Genomic DNA, 17,672 nt, shown 5'->3' with positions numbered 1-17,672 from the left:
GGTTTTAATGAGTAAAGATTGAATTTTTGAGTGAAATTATCTTAATCAAGGTAGCTATTATGTTACTAGACCTTTCTAATGTATAAAGATTGAATCTTTGAAAGAAAATGAGTGTTTTGAGTTCAACTTAATTGAGTTGCCTATGAAGTCGTGAAAAGTGTTTTAATGACTGAAAATTGTATCTTTGAATGAAAATACCTCAATAAAGGTACCTATTTTGTTACCTATGAAGTCGCGAAGAGTGTTTTAACTTATTCGTGTTACCTATGAAGTTGCGAAGAGTGTTTTAATGACTAAAGATTGAATCTTCAAATAAAAATTCCCCAATAAAGGAACCTATTATGTTACTAGATCTTTTGATGTATAAAGATTGAATCTTTGAAAGAAAATTAGAGTTTTGAGTTAAACTTATTCGAGTTGCTTTTGACATCCCGAAGAGTGTTTCAATGAATAAAGATTGAATCTTTAAATGAAATTACCTCAATTAAGGTACCTATTATGTCACTAGAACTTTTTATTGTATAAAGATTGAATCTTTGAGAAGAAATGAGAGTTTTGAGTTAAAGTTATTCGAGTTCCCTTTGAAGTCACGAAGAGTATTTTAATGAGTAAAGATTGATTCTTTGATTGAAATTATCTCAATCAAGGTTCTTATTATGTCACTAAACCTTTTTAATGTAAAAAGATTGAATCTTTGAAAAAAATGCGAGTTTTGAGTTTAACTTATTCGAGTTACCTAAGATATCGCGAAGAGTATTTTAATGACTAAAGATTGAATCTTTGAATGAAAATACCTTAATAAAGTTACGTATTATGTTACTAAACCTTTTTAATGTATAAAGATTGAATCTTTGAAAGAAAATGAGAGTTTTGAGTTGAACTGATTCGAGTTCCCTGTGACATCCCGAATAGTGTTTTAATGAGTAATGATTGAATCTTTGAATGAAATTACCTCAATAGAGGTACTTATTATGCCAGTATAACCTTTTAAAGTATAAAGACTGAATCTTTGAAAGAAAATGAGTGTTTTGAGTTAATTTTATTCGAGTTCCCTGTGACGTCCCGAAGAGTTTATTAAAGAGTAAATATTAAATCTTTAAATGAAATTACCTCAATTAAGGTACCTGTTATGTCACTAGACCTTTTTAGTGTATAAAGATAGAATATTTGAAAAGAAATAGGAGTTTTGAGTTAAAGCTATTCGAGTTCTTTTTTACGTCACGAAGAGTGTTTTAATAAGTAAAGATTGAATCCTTGAATGAAATTATCTCAATCAAGGTATCGATTATGTTACTAGACCTTTTTAATGTATAAAGATTGAATCTTTGATAGAAAATGAGAGTATTGAGTTTAACTTATTCGAGTTACCTATGAAGTCCTGAAGAGTATTTTAATGACTAAAGATTGAATATTTGAATGAAAATTCCTCAATAAAAGAACCAATTATGTACTAGATCGTTTTAATGTATAAAGATTGAAGCTTTGAAAGAAAATTAGAGTTTTGAGTTAAACATATTTGAGTTCCCTGAGACGTCTCGAAGACTGTTTAATGATGAAAGATAGAATCTTTGAATGAAATTAACTCAATTTGGGTACCTATTATGTCACAAGATCATTTTAATATATAAAGATTGAATGTTTGAAAAGAAATGAGAGTTTTGAGTTAAAGTTATTCGAGTTCCCTTTGAGGTCACGAAGAGTGTTTTACTGAGTGAAGATTGAACCTTCGAATGAAATTATCTCAATCAATGAACCTATTATGTCATTAGACCTTTTTAATGTATAAAAATTGAATCTTTGAAAGAAAATGAGTGTTTTGAGTTCAACTTATTCGAGTTACCTAAGAAGTCGCGAATACTGTTTTAATGACTGAAGATTAAATCTTTAAATGAAAATGACAGTTTTGAGTTATGTTACTAGTTCGAGTTCCTTTTGACATCCCGAAGAGTGTTTCAATGAATCAAGATTGAATCTTTGAATGAAATTACCTTAATTAAGGTACCTTTTATGTCACTAGAACTTTTTATTGTATAAAGATTGAATCTTTGAAAAGAAATGAGAGTTTTGAGTTAAAGTTATTCGAGTCCCCGTTGAAGTCACGGAGAGTGTTTTAATGAGTAAAGATTGAATCTTTGATTGAAATTATCTCAATCAAGGTATTTATTATGTCACTAGACCTTTTTAATGTAAAAAGATTGAATCTTTGAAAAAAATGCGAGTTTTGAGTTTAACTTATTCGAGTTACCTAAGATATCGCGAAAAGTGTTTTAATGACTAAAGATTGAATCTTTGAATGAAAATACCTTAATAAAGTTACGTATAATGTTACTGGACCTTTTTAATGTATAAAGATTGAATCTTTGAAAGAAAATGAGAGTTTTGAGTTGAACTTATTCGAGTTCCCTGTGACATCCCGAATAGTGTTTTAATGAGTAATGATTGAATCTTTGAATGAAATTACCTCAATAGAGGTACTTATTATGCCAGTACAACCTTTTAAAGTATAAAGATTGAATCTTTGAATAAAAATACTTCAATAAATGCACCTATTATGACACTAGACCTTTTTAATGTATAAAGATTGATTCTTTGAAAGAAATTAAGAGTTTTGAGTTAAATTTATTCGAGTTACCTATGAAATCGCGAAGAGTATTTTAATGAGTAAAGATTGAATCTTTGAATGAAAATACCACAATAACGGTATATATTATGTCGCTAGACCATTTTAATTTATAAAGATTGAATCTTTGAAAGAAAATGAGAGTTTTGAGTTTAACTTATTCAAGTTTCCTATGAAGTCGCGAAAAGTGTTTTTTTGACTTAAAGATTGAATCTTTGAATGTTTGAAAGAAATTAAGAGTTTTGAATTCAACTTATTTGAATTCCCTTTGTAGTCCCGAATAGTGTTTTAATGAGTAAAGAATGAATCTTTCAATGAAATTACCTCAATTAAGATACCTATTATGTTACTAGAACTTTTTAATGTCAAAAGATTGAATCCTTGAAAGAAAATGAGAGTTTTGAGTTTAACTTATTCGAGTTACCTATGAAGTCGTGAAGAGGGTTTTTTAATGACTAAAGATTGAATCTTTGAATGAAAATACCTGAATCAAGGTACCTATTATGTCACAAGACCTTTTCAATGTAAAAAGATTGAATCTTTGAAAGAAAATGAGAGTTTAGAGTTTAACTTATTCGAGTTACCTATGAAGTCGCGAAGAATGTTTTAATGACTAAAGATAGAATCTTTGAATGAAAATACCTGAACCAAGTTACCTGTTATGTCACTAGACCTTTTTAATGTATAAATATTGAATCTTTGATAGAAATTGAGAGTTTTGAGTTAAACTTACTCGAGTTACCTTTGAACTGCAAAGAGTGTTTTAATGAGTAAAGATTGAATCTTTGAATTAAAATACCTCAGTAAAGGTACCTATTATGTCACTAGACCTTTTTAATGTATAAAGATTTAATCTTTGAAAGAAAATGAGAGTTTTGAGTTTAACTTATTCGACTTGCCTATGAAGTCGCGAAGAGTGTTTTATTGACTAAAGATTGTATCTTTGAATGAAAATACCTCAATAAAGGCACCTATAATGTCATTAGAACTTTTTAATGTATAAAGATTGAATCTTTGAAAGAAATTGAGAGTTTTCAGTTAAACTTATTCGAGTCCCTTTGACGTCCCGACGAGTGTTTTAATGTGTGAAGATTGAATTTTTGAATGAAATTACCTCAATCAAGGTACTTGATATGTCACTAGACCTTTTTAATGTAAAAAGATTGAATCTTTGACAGAAAATGAGAGTTTTGAGTTTAACTTATTCGAGTTGCCTATGAAGTCAGGAAAAGTGTTTTAATGAATAAAAATTGAATCTTTGAATGAAAATAACTCAATAAAGGAACCTATTATGTCACTAGACCTTTTTAATGTATTAACGATTAAATCGTTGAAAGAAAATGAGAGTTTTGAGTTAAACTTATTGGAGTTCCCTTTGACATCCCAAAGAGTGTTTAAACGAGTAAGGTTGAATCTTTCAATGAAAATATCTCAATTAAGGTACATATTGTGTCACTAAACCTTTATAATGTATAAAGGTTGAATATTTGAGAGAAAATGAGAGTTTGAGTTTAACTTATTAGAGTTACCTATGAAGTCGCGAAGAGTGTTTTAATTACTAAAGATGGAATCTTTGAATGAAAATAGCTCTATAAAGGTATCTATTATGTCGCTAGATCTTTTTAATGTATAAAAATTGAAACTTGGAAAGAAAATGAGAGTTTTGAGCATAACTTATTCGAGTTACCAATGAAGTCGTATAGAGTGTTTTAATGACTAAAGATTGAATCGTTGAATGAAAATACCTCAATAAAGGTATCTATTATGTCACGAGACCTTTTTAATCTATAACGACTGAATGTTTGAAAGAAATTTAGAGTTTTGAATTAAACTTATTCGAGTTACCTATTAAGTCGCGAAGAGTGTTTTAATGCGTAAAGATTGAATCTTTGAATAAAAATATCTCAATAAAGGTACCTATTATGACACTAGACCTTTTTAATGTATAAAGATTGAATCGTTGAAAGAAAATGTGAGTTTTGAGTTTAACTTATTCGAGTTACCTATGAAGTCGTGAATCTTTGATTGAAAATACCCCAATAAAGGTACCTATTATGACACTATACCTTTTTAATCTGCTAAGATAGAATCCTTGAAAGAAAATAAGAGTTTTGAGTTTAACTTATTCGACTTACCTATGAAGTCGCGAAGAGAGTTTTAATGACTAAAGATTGAATATTTCAATGAAAATGCCCAAACAAAGGTACTTACTATGTCACTAGACATTTTTAATGTATAAAGATTGAATCTTATAAAGAAATAGTGAGTTTTGAGTTAAATTTATTCGAGTTACCTTTGAAGTCGTGAGGTGTTATTTAATGAGTAAAGATGCTATCTTTGAATGAAAATACCTCAATAAAGGTACCTATTATGTCACTAGACCTTTTTAATGTATAATTACTGAATCTTTGAAAGAAATTGAGAGTTTTGAGTTAAACTTATTCTAATTCCCTTTGTCGTATCGAAGAGTGTTTTAATGAGTAAAGATTAAATTTTTCAATGAAATTACCTCAACCAAGGTATCTATTAAGTCATTAGACCTTTTTAATGTTAAAAGATTGAATCCTTGAAAGAAAATGAGAATTTTGAGTTTAACTTATTCGAGTTACCTATGAACTCGCGAAGAGTGTTTTTTAATGACCAAAGATTGAATCTATGAATGAAAATACTTGAATCAATATACCTATTATGTCACAAGACCTTTTTAATGTAAAAAGACTGAATCTTTGAAAGAAAATGAGAGTTTTAAGTTTAACTTTGTTCGAGTTACCAATGAAGTCGTGAAGAGTGTTTTAATGACTAAAGATATAATCGTTGAATGAAAATACCGTAACAAAGTTACTTATTCTGTCCCTAAACCTTTTTGATGTATAAAGATTGAATCTTTGAAAGAAATTGAGAGTTTTGAGTTAAACTCATTCGACTTACCTATGAAGTCGCAAAGAGTGTTTTGTTGGCTAAAGATATTATCTTTGAATGAAAATACCTCAATCAAGGTACCTATTATCTCATTTGACCTTTTTAATATTCAAAGATCGAATCCTTGAAAGAAAATGAGAGTTTTGAGTTTAACTTATTCGAGTTACCTATGAAGTCGCGAAGAGTATTTTTTAATGACTAAAAATAGAATCTTCAAATGAAAATACCTGAATCAAGGTACCTATTATGTCACAAGACCTTTTTAATGTAAAAAGATTGAATCTTTAAAAGAAAATGAAAGTTTTGAGTTTAATTTTTTCGTGTTACCCATGAAGTCGCGAAAAGTGTTTTAATGATTAAAGAATGAATATTTGAATGAAAATAGCTCAATAAAGGTATCTATTATGTCACTATACCTTTTTAATGTATAAAGATTGAATCTTTGAAAGAAAATGAGAGTTTTGAGCTTAACTTATTCGAATTTCCCATGAAGTCGTGAAGAGTGTTTTATTGACTAAAGATTGAATCTTTGAATGAAAATACCTCAATAAAGGCACCTATAATGTCAGTAGACTTTTTTAATGTATAAAGATTAAATCTTTGAAAGAAATTGAGAGTTTTCTATTAAACTTATTTAAGTTCCCTTTGACGTCTCGACGAATGTTTTAATGAGTAAAGATTGAATCTTTGAATGAAATTACTTTAATCAAGGTTCCTATTGTGTCACTAGACCATTTTAATGTAAAAAGATTGAATCTTTGACAGAGAATGTGAGTTTTGAGTTTAATTTATTCGAGTTACCTATGAAGTCACGAAGAGTGTTTTAATGAATATGGATTGAACCTTTGAATGAAAATACCTCAATAAAGGAACTTATTATGTCACTAGACCTTTTTAATGTATTACGATTGAATCGTTGAAATATAATGAGAGTTTTGAGTTAATGAGTAAAGAATATAATGAGAGTTTTGACCTTTTTAATGTATAAAGGTTGAATATTTCAAAGAAAATGAGTGTTTTGAGTTTAACTTATTAGAGTTACCTATGAAGTGATGAAGAGTGTTTTAATTGCTAAAGGTAGAATCATTGAATGAAAAAAACTCTATAAAGGTACCTATTATGTCACTAGACCTTTTTAATGTTTAAAGATTGAATCTTTGAAAGAAAATTATAGTTTTGAGTTAAACTTATTCGAGTTCCCTTTAACGTCCCGAAGAGTTTTAATGAGTAAAGACAAAATCTTTGAATGAAAATACCTCAATCAACATACCTATTATGTCGCTAGACCTTTTTAATGTAAAAAGATTGAATCTTTGAAAGAAAATGAGAATTTTGAGTTTAACTTATTTGAGTTACATATGAAGTCGCGAAGAGTGTTTTAATGACTAAAGAATAAATTTTTGAATTAAAATACCTGAATAAATGTATCTATTATGTCACTAAACCTTTTTAATGTATAAAGATTGCTTTAAAGGAAAATGAGAGTTTTGAGTATAACTTATTCGAGTTACCTATTAAGTCGTAAAGAGTGTTTTAATGACTAAAGATTAAATCGTTGAATGAAAATACCTCAATAAAGGTACCTGTTATGTCACTAGACCATTTTAATGTATAACGGTTCAAAGTTTTAAAAAAATTTAGAGTTTTGAGTTAAACTTATTAGAGTTAGCCACTAAGCCGTGAAGAGCCTTTTAATATGCAAAGATTGAATTTTTGAATAAAAATGCCACAATAAAGGTACCTATTATGACACTACACCTTTTTAATGTATAAAGATTGAATCTTTGAAAGAAAATGACAGTTTTGAGTTAAACTTATTCGAGTTACTTATAAAATCGCGAAGAGTATTTTAATGAGTAAAGAATGAATCTTTGAATGAAAATACCTCAATAACGGTATATATTATGTTGCTAGACCATTTTAATTTATAAAGATTGAATCTTTGAAAGAAAATGAGAATTTTGGGATCAAGTTATTCGAGTTACCTATGAAGTTACGAAGAGTGTTTTAAAAACTAAAGAAAGAATATTTGAATGAAAATACCTCAACAAATTACCTATTATGTCAATAGACCATTTTAATGTATAAAGATTGAATCTTTGAAAGAAATTGAGAGTTTTGAGTTAAACTTATTCGAGTTACCTACGAAGTCGCGAAGAGTGTTTTAATGAGTAAAGATTGAATCTTTGAAAGAAAATACCTCAATAAAGGTACCTATTTTGTCACTAGACCTTTTTAATGTATAAAGATTGAATCTTTGAAAGAAATTGAGAATTTTTAGTTAAACTTATTCGAGTTACCTTTGACATCTCGAAGAGTGTTTTAATGAGTAAAGATTGAATCTATGAATGAAATTACCTCAATCAAGGTACCTATTATGTCACTAGCCCTTTTTAATGTAAAAAAATTGCATCTTTGACCGAAAAGGAGAGTTTTGAGTTTAACTTATTCGAGTTACCTATGAAGTCACGAAGAGTGTTTTAATGAATAAAAATTGAATCTTTGAATAAAAATACCTCAATAAAGGAACATATTATGTCACTAGACCTTCTTAATGCATTACGATTGAATCGTTGAAAGAAAATGAGAGTTTTGAGTTAAACTTATTCAAGTTTCCTTTGACATCCCAAAGAGTGTTTTAATGAGTAAAGATTAAATCTTTGAATGAAAATACCTCAATGAAGGTACCTATTGTGTCACTAAACCTTTTTATTGTATAATGGTTAAATATTTGAAAAAAAATGTGAGTTTTGAGTTTAACTTATTCGAGTTACGTATGAAGTTGCGAAAAGTGTATTTATTACTAAAGATACAATATTTGAATGAAAATAACTCTATCAAGGTACCTATTATGTCACTAGACCTTTTTAATGTATAAAGATTGAATCTTTGACAGAAAATGATAGTTTTGAGATAAACTTATTCGAATTCCCTTTGACGTCCCGAAATGTTTGTTAATGAGTAAAGACAAACTCTTTGAATGAAAATACCTCAATCATCGTACCTATTATGATGCTAGACCTTTTTAATGTAAAAAGATTGAATTTTTAAAAGAAAATGAGAGTTTTGAGTTTAACTTATTCAAGTTACATATGAAGTCGCGAAGAGTGTTTTAATGACTAAAGGTTGAATTTCGGAATTAAAATACTTGAATAAAGGTACCGATTATGTCACTAGATCTTTTTAATGTATAACAATTGCTATGAAAGAAAATGAGAGTTTTGAGTTTAACTTATTCGCGTTACCTATGAAGTCCTAAATAGTATTTTTATGAGTAAAGATTGAATCTTTGAATGAAAATACCTCAATAAAGGTACCTATTATGTCACTTGATATTTTTAATGTATAATGATTGAATCTTTGAAAGAAATTGAGAGTTTTGAGTTCAACTTATTCAAATTTTCTTTGTTGTCCCGAAGAGTATTTTAATGAATAAAGATGGAATCTTTCAATAAAATTACCTCAATCAAGGTACCTATTATGTCACTAGACCTTTTTAATGTAAAAAGATTGAATTCTTGATAGAAAATAAGAGTTTTGAGTTTAACTTATTCGAGTTACCTATGAAGTCGGGAAGAGTGTTTTAATGACTAAAGATTGAATCTTTGAATGAAAATACCTCAATCAAGGTACCGATTATGTCACAAGACCTTTTTAATGTAAAACGATTGAATCTTTGAAAGGAAATGAGAGTTTGAGTTTAACTTATTTGAGTTACCTACGAAGTCGCGAAGAGTGTTTTAATGACTAAAGAAAGAATCTTTTAATGAAAATACCTCAACAAAGTTACCAACTATGTCACTTGACCATTTTAATGTATATAGACTGAATCTTTGAACGAAACTGAGAGTTTTGTGTTAAACTTATTCGGGTGACCTATGAAGTCGCATTGAGTGTTTTAATGAGTAAAGATTGAATCTTTGAATGAAAATACCTCAATAGAGGTACCAGTTATGTCACTAGACCTTTTTAATGTATAAAGATTGAATCTTTGAAAGAAATTGAGAGTTTTCAGTTAAACTTATTCGAGTTGCCTTCGACGTTCCGAAGAGTGTTTTAATGAGTAAAGATTGAATCTTTGACAGAAAATGAGTGTTTTGAGTTTAACTTATTTGAGTTACCTTTGTCGTCCCAAAGAGTGTTTTAAAGAGTAAAGATTGAATCTTTGAATGAAATTACCTCAATCAAGGTACCTATTATGTCACTGGACCTCTTTAATGTAAAAAGATTGAATCCTTGATAAAAAATGAGAGTTTTGTGTTTAACTTATTCGAGTTACCTATGAAGTCGCGAAGAGTGTTTTAATGACTAAAGATTGAATCTTTGAATGAATATACATGAATCATGGTACCTATTATGTCACAAGACCTTTTTAATGTAAAAAGATTTATCTTTGAAAGAAAATGAGTGTTTTGCATTTAACTTATTCGAGTTAGCTATGAAGTCACGAAGAGTGTTTTAATAAATAAAGATTGAATCTTCGAATAAAAATACCTCAATAAAGGAACCTATTATGTCACTAGACCTTTTTAATGTATTACGAATGAATCGCTGCAAGAAAATGAGAGTTTTGAGTTAAAGTTTTTCAAGTTCCCTTTGACATCCCAAAGAATGTTTTAATACGTAAAGATTGAATTTTTGAATGAAAATACTTCAATTAAGGTACCTATTGTGTTAGTAGACTTTTTCAATGTATAAATATTGAATATTTGAAAGAAAATGAGAGTTTTGAGTTTGACTTATTCAAGTTACCTTTGAAGTCGCGAAGAGTATTTTAATTACTATAGATAAAATTTTTGAATGAAAATAACTCTATAAAGGTACCTATTATGTCACTAGATCTTTTTAATGTATAAAGATAGAATCTTTGAAAGAAAATGATAGTTTTGAGTTAAAATTAGTCGAGTTTCCTTTGTCGTCCTGATGAGTTTTTTAATGAGTAGAGATAGAATCTTTGAATCAAAATACCTCAATCAAGGTACCTATTATGTCGCTACACCTTTTTAATGTAAAAAGATTGAATCTTTGAACGAAAATGAGAGTGTTGAGGTTAAATTATTCGAGTTATATATGAAGTCGCGAAGAGTGTTTTGCTGACTGAAGGTTGAATTTTTGAATTAAAGTACCTGAATAAAGGTACCTATTATGTCACTAGACCTTTTTAATGTATAAAGATTAAATCTTTGAAACAAATTGAGAGTTTTGAGTTAAACTTATTCGAGTTAGCTATGAAGTCGTGAAGAGTGTTTTAATGAGTACAGATTGAATATTTGAATGAAAATACCTCAATAAGGGTACCTATTATGTCGCTAGATCTTTTTAATGTACAAAGTACAAAGATTGCATTGAAAGAAAATGAGTGTTTTGAGTATAACTTATTCGAGTTACCTATGAAATCGCGAAAAGTGTTTTAATGACTAAATATTGAATCTTTGAATGAAAATACCTCAACAAAGGTATTGTTGCCCAAGTAGTGACCCTAGAGGGGGGTTGAATAGGGTCATTGACAATGTAACGACCCGGTCATTTGCCTTCCTTTTCTTTTTCCTGAAATTTTGCGGCTAAATTTTTTTCCGTTTAATTTTCCTTTTTGAGCTCTGTTTCTTATCGCTTAGTGTCATCTCGAGTGCTCGAAATTGGTTTCTGAGACTCTTTTCCGTGAATTGACAACTTCTTTTGAGGATCGAGTCATTTTCGTATTTTTCATTTTTCGACACTATGCGCCTTTCGTCCTTTTACATGTTTCGTCTTTTTCCCTATTCTGTCTTTTCCCCATCTGTCACTTGTCTGGCAAAACCTCACTTTTCATGCTCGGAGTTAGTTTTTGACTTCACTTTCCTTCATCTTGAGTAGTTTCCTTGAAATATGTATCTTTACTTTTGCAAGAAAGTACTCTGGTTGCTCCCGGTGTCCATAGGGGCATGGATGCACAATTTTTCAGAATCTTTTTCTTTTCTTAGGGTGTTTTTCATAAATATCTTTTGAAGATTTTTTATTTCTGGGGTATCTAAGAAAATATCTTTTAGAAGATATTTTTATTCTATGGCAGTTTCGCAGTTAACCCCTTTTGTAGGGGCTATTGTGCAATTAACAAAAGTTATTGCAAAATGTCTCGTCTGGAGCCTGGGTCCTCGTACGGGATTCATTTTCATATTTTGTTGAGTCGTTGACTCTTAGAATTTCTTTCTGGTCGTTTTTCTCCAGTTTCAGAGTTTTTGGACCCAATTGCAGCTGAACTTGTTCGGGGCATATCTCTCTGCTCAGGACTCAGTTTTTGACACCGTTTTTTCGTTTGTTCATATTTTCTTATTTTGAATCTTTTTTGTTCATAGAGTTTTTCCGTTTGAGCGCGTTTGCTCAAAATCCACTTTTCCGAACCCGGTGAGGCCCTTTCGGGGCACTTTTTTGAAACTTACTATAAATAGGGGACTTAAAGAAGAAAATTCAGATTTTCTTCATCTTCTCCACTCTCTTGGCCGGAAGCCATGGGAGCTCCTTGGCTGCCACCCTTTCTTCTTCTCCTCCACTTGATTTCCTTAGTAGAAATTCTTCAGCCTTTACATTTATTGTTCCCCTCGACGTGCTCTACCATTCTCCCTTATTAGAATTCATTTCTGACCATTTCTTGAGTTTGGGCTTGAGGTCAAGTTGTGATTTTCATGGGGCTTCATGAGTATTCATGTAGATCGTGTTGTCCCCGATAAAACCTAGGAGTTTCGGCAGATTCGGAACACCTTTTTTTTCGGTGGGGATTTGAGGTTTTCATCTCAAATTGAGGTAGGGGGTGTTATAATTTACTTTTTTTCTATATTACATGCTTGTGATACTTATACAACTTGATTACATGCTTGAATCACAAAATCTAAAGATTTTATTATTTATTTTTCTTGTGAAGGATTTAATTTTCCTAGTTATCGATAGCTTTGTTTAAATATGTGATATGATAGAATATTACCCCTTGACATGTTGATTGACATATATTAAATCTAGATCATTTGGACAAGTATTGATGATTTTATTTAATATTTATCTTGAATAAAATATTAAATCATGTAGCCTTAACTAGCTTGAAAGCAATTTGTGTTAGTATATTATATTAGGCCCTAGCATGCTCTTTAACATAGGTGAATTTGAGAGTAATCGGAGGTGTTTTAAAATCTAGAGATAATTAATTAAATTGATTAATTAATTTGCTCCAAGTGCACTATTCATCCCATTGGAGTTCCAATTTGATATTCTTGATGTGCATGCCATGTAGTTTCACTTATATTAAATCTAGAATATTTGATTAGGTTTTGAAACCTTTCATTTAATTAATTTCTTTGTTTAAGATTTAATCCTCATGATGATATATAACTTGGAATTTAAGTGTGGCATGCTAGTAATTTAGGCCTTTGTATACTTGTTAACATGTATTAAATTGGCATCATTTGAATAAGAATTGTAAATTTTATTGAATATTTTTCTTTTGTGAAAGTTTAATTCACATGGTTGTAACTTGAATGAAATAAACTTATAATGTGTTATTACAATAGGCCTTGGCATGTTCCCTAACATATGTTAATTTGAGAGCATTTGGATAAGTCTAAAACTCTAGAAATTTTAATTAAAAGGATTCATTAAAATCTATTTAATGGTTCTTTTAGCTTAATTAAGTTTTTAACTTAATATTTGTAATGACCATGACTTGTTTACTAGCATATATTAATTTGAGACCATTAGAAGTTGTTTTAGAACCTTGGAATTTAAATTAGCATGATTTAATTAAAGTTTTATTTTGTTGTTCTTACAACCTAATTGAGTTTTAGAATGGATATAGGTGATAACCATGCTATGTTGTTTAACATGTGTTAATTATGGGTCATTTAATTGAGATTTAAAACTTAGAGGAATTAATTAGGTGATGTAATTAATTTTCATTTTTATTACGTTAATGATTTAATCATGTGTTTGACATTGTTGTTATATTTAAATTCATGAGCTTATGTTTTCAATGTTGAAAGATATTGTTATAGCGTGTAACGAATCGCACACTGAAGATTCAACATTTGTCATGCCATAGTAGTTGTGGACTTAGTACATGTATTGTATGTGTTTCCAAATTTGGTTGTGCTTGGTAGATAGTTGATATCTTGTATATACATGTTGATATATATGTTTTTGCATAACTAGTTGATTTTGGAAACTTGGGGATGTCGCTGTTTGGCTACGGCTAGGACTTGGTTTTAGTACAGGGGATTGTCCCTCTATATAGTCTAGTGCGCACATAGGGAGGTTACCCGTGGGCTAGTAACCCTAAAGTAACTATGGTGTCGGCCTGATCTGGCGTGACGTCTAAGTATTCACTTTGTTTGATTTCGCATTTCATTTCGAGTTGATAACTAGATAATATCGTAACTTGTTGTTCCTTATATGATTTCCCATTTTGAGTTCCAAGATGTTTACTTTAAGAAATCATGTTTTATGCATTGTATTGGAGGTTCCAATGTTGGTTAATGGCATCGATATTGTGATTTGTGTTTTGATGTTCTAATGTAGCTTAGGAATGATCCTATAGATTCAATTGGAACATAGACGTTAGGTGGCATGACCCACTTTTGTTGTTTTCATGTATTAGATTTCAAGTCAATGGCTTTGAGGAATTATATTTTTGTTACCTTGTATAACATGCTTTTATGTTGTTCAATTACATTAATAATATGATTCATGTTAACTATAAACTTGTCGTATTCCTTGGATTATCCCAACCTTGATTCATTTCATATACGTAGATGTATCATGATTCTTGTTGCTTATACTCCATGGTAGCTTAGGATGATCCCTGAGTCTAATATCTGATATAGACGTTAGGTGGCATGATCCCTTTTGAACTATATCATGTTAGTCCTAAAAATCTCTAAAGAAATCGAGTCGATGCATGCTCATTCTCTACGAGTAAACTTGTTTACTCACCTCGAAGTTACTGGGGGTTTTGGTAGGTACGGATGCCTTGGTGTAAGATGCACAATATCCCAGGATCGTTGCGATGAATTGAAGTTCTTTAAGTATATTCTTGTTCATGATTCTTGTGAAGGTTGGCTTGAAGTGCTACTTATAGCCTTTTATGTCAAAATATGTATATTTGATTCAATGTATGTAATATGTACCTAAGTACATTCTTTACAATGTATTTGATATGTATGAGATGAGGCCGGAAGCCATTGACATGTATATTGAATTCTATGTATGTTTTAACTTCATGAAATATTATGAAAATATTGAAAAATGCCAAGTCATTGTCTCACCATGGTTGTATCGGGTGTGGGAATTCCATTTTCATTCTTTCATAGGGTCTCATAAATCATGTTTGAAGTGTGGCCAAGGGCCAAACTGTAATTTGAAATCATTTGTCAATTTTGGTTTTTATGTTTTCCATTTCAATTCCATTTTTGCCTTTTCGGCCGTTGGGGGGTTGGATTTTGTATCGGTGGTATTTTTAAGTCGTGGACCATTCTAACGCGTCCTAATAGGTAAGTTACATTTACGTGCATTGTCAGTTCTGGGCAAATCTTCTCCTTTGGTGAAATGAGCCTCCTATGGACTCATTTTGAGGTTTTGTTGCATAATCTGATCTAGGGGTATTCTAGACCTGTCACATCAGTTTTATTTTCTTCTTTTGACATGGTCGATTAGAAAACGTGATTTTAAGGGGGTTTCTTCTTCGTATTTTCTAGAAAACATCATCTTGGTATCGGAAATCCCTCGTGAAGTTTCAGCTTCCAGTTTTCATTTTAGCAGCCTTTTAGCTCTTTTGACCAGATTTCTTGGGAGGGCATTTTGGCCATTTTCCAATGAGGTTTTTTTGAATTCTCTCATGAGTCATGTAGAAAACTCAATTTTGAGGGGGGTTTCTTCTTTGTGTTTTTGCAAAAAAAAATCATCTAGGCCTCCAAATTCAGCCTCTGTTCTGGATTTTTCTGGAAAAAAAAACCACACAGCAGCTTTATGGGCTGCTGCTAGCCATGTGTGCACCCAGTGCGTGCACGACATGCATGGGCGCGCGCATGGGCGTGCGCATGAGGTTGTCATGGCCCCTCATCGGGCCGCCGCGATATCAATTCTTCTTTTGGGCTTTTCTCCTTCGTCCGGACTCCGATTGAAGTGAATTTTTTTTTGAACCTGATTAATTTTTTGTCGTCTATCCAACGCTGTACTCAGTTACACCCAAATATTTTTCAATAATTACTAGTTTGTCCTTAAAGCTTTAAGTGTCCATTTTTCGTCGTTAGGCCATAACTTCTTCATCCGGATTCTGAATCAAGCGATTTTTTAGTCTAACTTGATTTGTTTTTCATTGTCTTTCCAGCAGTGTGCTTGGTGGCACCCGAATCTATAGTTTTATAAATGACTATTTTGCCCCTAGGGGTTTTATTGTTATTTTTCTGATCGTTTGCTTTCGCTTCAGTTCTTATTAAGTTCCACGACCTCATGGAAGGTCATCAAAGTGTCTTAGAGGTGTGTTGTGCCTTAGGAGACCGTTGACTTGTTTCTTGCTTCCGCATCTGGATCCGCTATCGGGTCAATCTTCGGTTCATCACAGGATGCGTTGGCCAAAAAACCAGGGTCGTCACAAACAAAGTATGGAACTTTTTTGATTAACTTCTCTATGCTCCTTTAAAGTGTCTTTTTACTGTAAAGCCAAATATGATTCATCGGGATAAATGCATTTCTATTAAGTTTTTGTGTAGAGAACACTTAATATATGGAATGTAAAACAATGAGCATACTACACTTAGTAGATTAACAAATGATTAATTTATTTTATACATTTAATCATGCTAATTAGTCATGTAACTGAGTGTGATCATTATTGACTTAAGTGCATTAATTCCTTTAAACTTTAATGCCTTTAATTCAATTTAAAATAAACTAAACATTTGATATATGATGACAGAGCAAATAAAAATGCAATCAAATGTAAAGAGAGTAGAGATTAGAGAGTAGAGAAAATGCAAACCAAGAGACACACGATGTACATGGTTCGACACAATCTCAGCCTACGTCCATGCCTTAAGAAACCTCTCAAGGATTCCACTACTGCTCCTCCTTACAGGTGGAGAGCAAACCTTTACATGTTCTTGCTTGTGGGTGAAGAACTGACCTTGTAATGAAGCCATCTCGCTTCTCCTTATTTTGACGATTAAGAAGAAACCATTGCTCACTCTTACGGGTGGAGAGCTCTACCTTGTCCTCTCATTAGAAAGACAACTTCTTTCTTTTATGGGTAAAGAACGAGAACCCTTGCAAATAACTTGAACAAACTTTTTGAACGAACTGTGATGAAGCTTGCTTTTGGATAAGAATAATCACTTAAGCTCACTGATTGTTGCACTTTAAAATAACCCACTTAATAAATCAATTCACCCAATCACAAATACCTTTTGTTGTTCTTATAAGCTATTCATTGTTGGGCTGATTTAGAGCACATTTGAAATGGGTTATCTAAGGCTGGTTAGAACAGTTCGGTCTCTCACTGGTCATGGAATCGCTGCAACTTTTCTAGGCTGAAGTTCACCAAACTTACATAAGTTGGAGTTGAAGCTCACTGGAACAATAGTATGCTTGAACTGATACAAGATGGAACGAACCTTTGTCAGACTGGTCCGTTGTTATTTAGGATTGCTGGACTGCATGGTTATCAAAATCGCGATTCTGAGTCGTAGAATCGCACAATTCTAGGATTCAAAATCTAAAATCAATCCAAATCATAACAAAATCGTTTAATTGGTAGAATCGGGGGTAGAATCGTAGAATCGTAGATTCTATACAATTCGATTGATTCTACAAATTTCATAATACACTGTCAAAGACTAACCCTAAGTTGTCAAAGACTAACCCCAATTTCATAATACACGCCAAAGATTGTTATTCAATCATGAATCCTAAAGATTTCATCACTCCGACTATATAATAGGTGAGGAGAAGATGGGAATTCATTGGACAGTCATAAAAATTAGATTAAAATCACATAAATACGCAAAACATGGCACCTTCGTCCTTGCTCGCTCGCTGGTAGAACTGGTCGCTTGTCTTCATCGCTGATCGCCAGTCGCTGCTCACCAATAGCTGCTTCATCGGTCGCTGGTCTTCGTCC

This window comes from Cornus florida, unplaced genomic scaffold, assembly GCF_030987335.1.
Source record: "Cornus florida cultivar Cherokee Brave unplaced genomic scaffold, ASM3098733v1 CherokeeBrave_3.0.0_Hap2_Chr03, whole genome shotgun sequence".
Taxonomy (NCBI): domain Eukaryota; kingdom Viridiplantae; phylum Streptophyta; class Magnoliopsida; order Cornales; family Cornaceae; genus Cornus; species Cornus florida.
The sequence above is the reverse complement of the archived record's forward strand: the minus strand, read 5'-3'. Positions refer to the sequence as shown.